Genomic DNA, 8571 nt, shown 5'->3' on the forward strand with positions numbered 1-8571 from the left:
TGATTTAATGGTACTTACCTAATGAGACCACACTGATTGAGTACCTTGTGCAAGGGAGAAGATAGCTAGGAGTCAGAACTGAGTGGGGGAAGAGAAATATCTGGTAAGAGAGGAAATTGGATGGAGAGGATTGGAGCTGGTGACTGCAAACAGTCTTTATGTTAATGCACTGTTGGGTTTCCTATGTTAATGAAACTTTGCATGCCTGTATGGGTTCTTAATATAGCCATAGAATTAGCCAGTCCAATATCTTCACCTTCTTAGTGCTGATCTTTATTTTTGGAACTATCCTTTGGTGGAAAACCTCAAGTACTCTCATGGAAAGGAGATGCAAAAAATTGTCCTTTGGGTAATTCCTTTTTTCCGCTGAACTCTCTTGTACTTCATAGAATCCTAGAATGGTTTGAGTTGGAAGGGACCATGTAGTCCCAACCCTCCTGTTGTGGACAAGGATACCTTCCACTAGACCAGCTTGCTCAGACCCCTATCCAACCTGATCTTGAACTCTTTCTGTCTGGTATTTGCACTCCTTGGCCTAACCTGTTGACCAATATGTGTTTATACTGTTGAAAAGGTGGTGAGGTTGCCTACTGAGGTAGGCCTACTGAGGTTGCTGTTCATCACTGTGCAGTGAACTCCAGCTCTGTAGGTAAGTGTGATTAAATTGGGGGAATTAGTCTGTCTAATCCATCAAGACAGAGCCTTATTGAGTTGGATTTCTTTATTTAGGTCAAATTCTACACCTGTGTGAGTGGTCCCACTGTTGGGTTGCCTTTCCACAGTCTGCTGTCTTGAGGGAGCCCAGGCCTGGCCACAGTCATCAGTCAGCTAAGATGCTTCCTCCTCTCTGCTCCATAGCCACAAATGGGCCCTGCTTGCAGCAATTCAGCAGGAAAGGGCCAGGATGAGGTGAGTGATTTGTTTGCTACTCAGATGGCAGGACCCTTGTTTCTTGTTAAAGGCCCATGAGATAAGAGATGCCATTGATGTTTCAAGGTGTTCTTATCTTATAGGCTTTAGTCTGAAACAACACCACTCATCCACACTTTCTCTCCAGCTTGGTAATGAAAATGGAGAATTTTCTTCTGCTGTTTTCAGTCTCTGGAATGCCCCTAGACAAAAGAATTTTTCAGACACATCATTCCCTTTTGTGAATCAAACTCTAACCCCTTAATGTTCAGCAAATAATTTGTTCCAAAGGGACTGTGTTGTGTGTGATCGTAATTACATTTGGGTTTTAATAATCATAAACACTCCTGTTTTCTAAGAACCAGCTAAACTGATTTCCAAATAATTTAGTTTGAATGGCATGTTTTGTGTTTGTGTAGCATCTTCTCCCTCATACACACTTCTGAAGAAAAACAAACAATGTATTGAAAAAAAAAAAAGGCAAGTGTGGGGGGAAAAAAACCTTGGAGAACTTTAAAAGACTCTAAACCTGAAAAGGGAGGGTGGGATCAGCTAATTTGTCCCTCTTTTGTATGGTTTATTAAGCCTTTTGTTCTGGAACGCATGGGTTCAGTGGGAAAGCGGTTTTTGATATATAATGTATTTACTTTTGCTAATTAATTAAAGCAGTATTCATATGAAAATGCCGACTGATAATGGCTTTCACAGCAACAACTGTGTTTTTTAAAGTAGCAACTTTTAATTACAAATTGACTGGCAGAAATATATAAACCCAAATATTGTTCCACTGATTTCCTTTTAACTGTGTTACTCTTGCTTGATTTATCGGATTAGGGCTTTTCACACATAGTGCGTACAAGATATTGTTTTTAATGAGAAATTAAAAGATTACCAACAATACCCATAAACCATTAAAAAAACACAAACTCTAGATGAATGGTAATTAGACAGAATGATTTGAGGCTGATAAATTGAAAGCAATTAATGTATTTGTTTGGGATTCTGAAGATAGCTCTGGGTGTTCCAGAAAGCACTGAAGGGTTCAGATTTGGTGCCAAATTGCATGTGGAGATACCTGCACCGCTTCAGCTGTCCCGGGCACCAGTGGAGGAGGTGCTGACAGGGTTCCCCTGGACTGAGGTGAGGAGTTACATGAAGGGGTTTTGTGGGGAGAACTGAGGGGATGTGTCTGGGCAGGGCTTCATTGGATCAAACCTTTTCTGTGTTTCACTGTTTTGTGTGACATAACGTAAGGAAAAACTTCACAGAGTCACAGAATATGCTGAGCTGGAAGAGGCCCATCACTGAGTCCAACTCTTAGCCCTGCACAGGACCATCCCCAAGGGTCACACCGTGTGCCTGAGAGTATCAGAACTCGAGAAGGTAAGAGGGGAGAAGTGCTGAGGAGAAGTAAAGTTTTCTCATCTGTGCTGTGGTTTATCAGGATTGCATCTTCTGCTCAACTCGAGCAACCCCGAATCAGTAAGCCTGCATGAGATGCTCTCTTTTGGGAGATGACGAGGTTGCATTTGTTAATGATGGCTTGTAACCCCAGCAAGAGCATCCTGTTTCTATTCTTTCTCTTATTCTTGGCAAAGCAAATGTTTTGGGATTCTGTTTCAGCAAAAGGAAGTACTCTCGGGTGGTGATGCCTTTTGATATTGTTCCTTGTTCTTGGGTCTAGAACAGAGCTCACCATGATTTCCCATCTCAGGAGAATTTCTCAGCACAAGAAAAATAGCCAAAATCAAATAATCTCCTAAATTGGGATAGTGATGTCTTCACTCAAAAATCTTAAAACAAAATAGCCCTCCCCACCATAAGAGCTAAAGCCCCAGGCGACATACGATCTGAACAACCAAAACATCTAATTTCAATTTTTGCTATTTTTATTTCAAGTCTTGTCCAAGTGTAAATTAGAGCATTGAAATGAAGAGTCAAGACAAACAAAAACCTGAAACCTTTCACTCATTTTCCCCCAGGTCAGGAGTATCTGTCAGAATCAACCCTTTCTTACACACATCTTCTTCATGATAATTTAAGATTTCTGATGAGGGGTGGGGTATTTTTCATGGGAAAAAAATCTTGACATGGAATTCTGTAAGTAGAATTCCTTCTCCACCATAGGCTTATCTCTCTGTTCCAATCCCTCCTTCAGATGTATTACTTCCACAAGGCTTTTCAGTGCTTATCCACTGTAGAAAGAAATGCATTATTTAACAAGGCAGGAGCAAGAGAACAGTGTATGTCCTTCGTGTTCAACCATCAGTTAAGGGTATCTTGTTCAGGGAACCAGGTTTTCAAAGGAGCTCAAGCAGTTCGCAGAGTGGACACTGGTGGGTGCTCAGTTCTTTTGAAAACCTGGTCATTGCATTCTGAGTGAAAGTTGTCGGACTGAACGAGGGTTGTTTTTTGAGGTTTTGCCCCCAAAAAATGATGTTCTCCATGGAAACGCTGTGGCTTGTCGAATCTAGGGCCCAATTTGCTTACTTGTTGACTGTCTCTGAGGCACACTGAGGTCTTGCAGGCTCTGAAGTTTACACTTGCAGGAGTAGGAGCCCTGTCTTTTCTCCCTGTGACTCCATCCCCTGCAGCACACTGTGGCTCTCGTGGGGTGATTTGTTACAGCTCCTTTCTGTCCTGCTGGAGTCAGGGTTGGGTGCAGAGAAAAGCAGGTGTGTTAGCAAGGAGTGTCTTGCTTCCAGGGATGAACTGGACAAGGTTCCACTTCAGCCAGCAACCTTACTCTGGGGAACATTTCCTGGGTTGTTGCCACTGCTGTGAAGTAGCATCTTGGGTATTGCATTTCAGTATTTTTTCATTCCTCGTGCACTGGTTCAGCCATCAAATTAACAAATAAGTTTCTTAGAGGAGCCACCTGGGACCTATTGCACAAGCTGGACGCCAGTAAAATCCAGTCGCATGTAGCAAAAGGGAAAAGACCAATAAGGAAACAATAACAGAAAAGCATTGTTAAAAAGGCATATGGGTACAATGTTGCTGGCCCAGTTAACTAACCTGTTCTATTCAGTAGTGCAATAAAATCCCAAGTAATTGCAAATGAAACTTAATGCCTTGTAAAAGAACTCAGCTCCCTTCTTCCGTGGCCGCAGCTTTTTGAACTGAAGGCCGGGTCCAGCAGGAGGTGTGTGTGTGCTGCTCAGCCTGAGGAGGCTTTGGGGAAACAGCTGATCGGCACTGTCCACAGCTAAGGTTGTTTGAAACGCTCCGGCTTTTTCGGCCAGCCCAGCCTTCTGCAGGAGGGTGTGGAATGGGGGCAGCACATGGAGAATTTGACCTCGACCCTGTGCGTGTGGGATCCAGCGTGTTCTGGTCTTCCCCCGCAGGCGCAGGAATCACTTCAGACTAGTCCAGCCAGGACGCTGCTGAGGTGGTGGTTACTTTTTGCCTCTATTCTCAAATCCCTGTGTTTCATCATCATCCTGACTAGAGTGGTGGGCTCAAAAGCCCTGCAAAAGCAAGGCAGAGAAGCCTTCTTAACCTTGTCTGTGTGTGTGTATTCCTTCAGGCCTTTGATCCAGACTTTTTCCTGAATTTTCACACGACATGATTCCTGCCTGCTTCAAGCAAACCCCATTTGTTTTGGGGAAAATAGATTTGTGATTTTGTTCTCTGTTACAGATTTTGGATAGTAATGGTTTCTTTAAGTCATAGGGCTAAATCCTGATTGCTTTTCCTCAGCTCTCAAGTCAAACTTCCTTTATGTGAATAAGAAATATGTAGGAGGAGGGGATTTGCAGCCACCAGTCTTTTCCAATGAGGATAGTGATATTTTTTTATTGTTTAGTGCCTGGTCTTTGGGAATTAAATAACTGCTTGAGAATTTTAGCTTCATTTCAAAGGCATATTTCTAGTCCTTGTGTTTGTATGAACTCCACACCCCACCCTCAAGCCCCCAGTAATTTGAAAGTGTGACTTGATTATGCCTGAAAGACTCAGGATCCAGAAGGCAGAGAAAAACAACCCATAACTGATTGTTATTAAAAACAAACACCACTACCCTCTCCCCAAACTGATGGTATTTGAATTCCTGGGTTTGCATTGCTGATTTGGGGCCAAGGGAACAGAAGGCAGGTAGAAGCCTGACTTGCATTAGAACAGAGAAGCAAGAACCCAGCAGTTTGCTTGAAAATGCCCTGAGCCTGTTAAGCCTGGTGTTCAAGTGCCTACAAAATGATGTGAGCAAGGGTTGAGTGCCATGGAGGGAAATACCAGCCCTTAGAGAAATCCTTCCTGCTTCCACACATAAACCCTCATTTTTCAGGAGAGAAGTATCACTCCTGCAAAAGATATCTCCTCCTTCTCCTTCACCAATCAGGTTTTCATTAAATTGAAATGCTTTTTTTCTCCACATGATTAACTGTAGTTGGTAAATAAAGCTGCGAATGGCCCTTTAGAGTTCAAATTATGGTTCTAGCTGCCCACACTAGTTAAAAATGTGCAGTGTCCTTCTTTCCCAGCATGAGCTAGCAGAAGTCATGGGGTGCACTCTGAGAAATAGCCCCTGCTTTCTTTATTGTTGTTTTTTCCTTCCTCTGATGGCATGAGTCAGGGGAACTGTCCGTCTCTGGACCGACAGCGTCTCCATTTTGGCAGTTAATCTGCCCGTTTCATTGTTCAACTGAGCTGTGGCATGCTCTGAGGTTTATCTTCATTCTCTATAGTTGACAATAAAGGGGCAAATTTCTGAAATTCTAGCAGGATTTCTAGAGGAACTTCCTTCCCCTTTTCCCCCCTCAAAAGGAAGCAACCTCCTGCAAACACACTAGCCCATTGCTTTTCTTACAGGGTTAGGGCTGGCATCCTTTGTTAGCTTCCTGAATAACCATGGGTTTGACTTGGCTTCTCTCAAGGTTCTTGCTGAAATTGGTCCAACACTTTATCCTCACATCCACCCACACATGTGAATTCCTCAGTGTCATTAGTTGGTTAGGATCCATGTAAGTCATGGCATCTCTTCGTCTTTACCCCTTCACCCATGCCTGTTAAAAACTGTGTGGTGTTTAACATGGAGGTAAATATATACAAGGTAGGGATAAGGAACTAAGAGAGGAGAACAGTGAAGACACAGTCTGTGGAGTCTATTAGGCCATTTCAATAATGAAATGCAAGACTGTGCCTTAAGGCTGGATATGAAGTCTGTGGAGCCAATGGAGAGGTTTGTGTTTATGTCAGTGAACTTTGGATCAGTCCCTTCAAAACCAACAAGGAATGTGGTCCTAATAAGATGATACCACTGTGGCAAAAGATAGGGCTTAGCATCTAAGCAGAACCCTAAATAAGACCTTGGGTCTTTCAGAAATGCTCATTAGGAAAGGGACAGATTCTGTACTCAGGGATGATTACAGCAGAGACCAGTGTATTTTCAAATCTGGTTCCAGTTGTAGATATCGAATGCATGAAATCTAGTTCTGAACAAATTTTTAAAGACTGCCTCCCCTTCCATGTCAAAACTAAATTTTGCAAGGTGTTATGTTCCTTCCATTTTTAGGGCTACACATACGCACAGTCAAGGACTTAGGAGGATCATCGTTGGGAAATTAAAAAGAAAAATTGAGATTAAAAAGTTTGGATGTTTAGATCAAGGATACGGACATTTGAGATCATTTTAGAAATGGCAGGGCAGCCAGCAGTTTCACCACCAGATCTTGGTTTGAACTCTGAAACCAGCAAAGTTGGGGTATGTGATCCCAAGACTGGGGTTGTCTAAACATGGAAATCGCTCAGAACTCAAGTCAGCAAAAATGTGTGTGAAGGCACTGAATAAATGCAGCGGTCATGGGTAGCTAATCTTCCCACTCAGAGCTCTGGTGCTCTCAGTACGCAGCCATTATCCTCTAAAATACTACCTGTCCCATTGCAGTCTGGATTTGGTCTCCTTGCCTGTGGATTAGACATAAGGAATATAAAACAAAATACATGCACAAAACCCCTGTGTTTCCTTTGCAAAATCAGGCTGTGCACATAGCTAATTCTTTTCATGTTAATCTACACTTACAACCCGATAACAAGCTAGAGCTTTCTTCTAACCAGGCTTGATTAAATTTGGAAGATTTCTTCCCAACAGGAGGAACCCTTTCTGCTTTCATGCAGTAAACATGATTTTGTGCTTTCTGTATTTCCCTTTTTTATTTTTATTTCAGGAATTCTTTTTTTCCCCCCTATTATTATTATTATGAATAAGCTAGTTTTAAATCAATTTCAACAGCTGGAATTAATTTTCCTGTTACTGACTCTTCACTTGGGCCTGTCACAGAGCGGGAGGCTTTCTATTAGCATAAACATAACTGAAAGCTCTGGAATTTGCATTAATGTACTTTTAACAAGTTGACAGTCTTTTGGCACACGCTCCTGAGATCTGAGAAGCAAGGGAAAAAAAGACTGTATTATACCTTACACTGGCCGGATTGTAAGAAGCTGTCAGGTAAAACCTCAGGTTTCTTTTTCTACTACAAAAATATGGGACAAAATATCCACTCATGAGCAGGTGCATATATCTGACAATTTTACAAAGTCCTTGCCTCCTAGTCCCTGAAAGAGCATGCTCCCAACCTGAGAACAAGCTGTTTTATTGTTATTTAATGGATGTGGAACTCGCAGGAGGGATAGAGGTGCTGAGCAAGATATTTTACAAAGTTTTTAAAGGGTCTCAAGAAGTGTATATTTTGGTGACTGGAGCATGGACCCTCTGAAAAGTGATCCAAACTCTGCTAATTAATTTGGTTGGTGCGTCAAATAAAGAACTGGTCCTGCAAGCTCCTTATTACCACAAGGTAGGAGTTCAAGAGGATTCAGCATGGCAGTTTGACCAGCAGATGATGAAATCATGAGGGAAGACCTGAAGACTGAGATGATGGTTTTCTACACCTCTGTTTAAACCAAAGAAAGGGCCTTCCCATTTGCTTCCAGTTCCTGTGTAGCAAGTGAATTGTGGTTGAACTTGGCCTTCAGTAGCCGTAGGACCAGAAATCAGTTTGTGGATAAACAAAAACTGATACATCATAGAATCATTTGGGTTGGAAAAGACCTTTAAGTTCACGGAGTCTAACCTTTGACTGATCACCACGTTGTCAACTAGACCAGAGCACTGAGTGCCAAATGATGTGGCTGTAGCAGCAAGGCCTGAAAGGAGGATGATAATTAGAAAAGCTGGGGTTGGTGACACTGGGCTGAACTGTGTGTAGAAGTAGCTGGGCTACTGCTGGGTTGGTGTGGGCAACCACTGGGCCGATCTGTGCACCACTGTCTGCATGAATGGGCTGTTACTGCTGGAAAGTAACAGTTAACTGAGTCCCTGCTCTGCAGGCTTTGGATAGGAAGCCTTTGAGTAGTTCTCGGTCTCTCAGCTATGTAGATGTTCTGCCTGTACATCAGTGGGGTTGATGTGTATTTTTAAAGAATGCAATATGTTTTCACCAATTACTTAGGATAAATGTGTTACAGTATTTGCAAAATCCGTACAAGCCAACATCAAATTTGTGTGTGTTTCCAGTTATACTAGAAAAGTAGGCAGGAGAAAATACTTGGGCTGCAGATCAGAGTCGTATCAGTTGCCATGGGAATAAAAGGAATACTGAGAATTGAGGGAATCCTTTAAACTACAGGATTTTTTAAATTGAGTTCTTATTTGACTGTTTATTT

The sequence above is a fragment of the Manacus candei genome, unplaced genomic scaffold (assembly GCF_025592945.1).
Source record: "Manacus candei isolate 608988 ecotype Guabito, Panama unplaced genomic scaffold, ASM2559294v1 h1tg000025l, whole genome shotgun sequence".
Lineage (NCBI taxonomy): Eukaryota > Metazoa > Chordata > Aves > Passeriformes > Pipridae > Manacus > Manacus candei.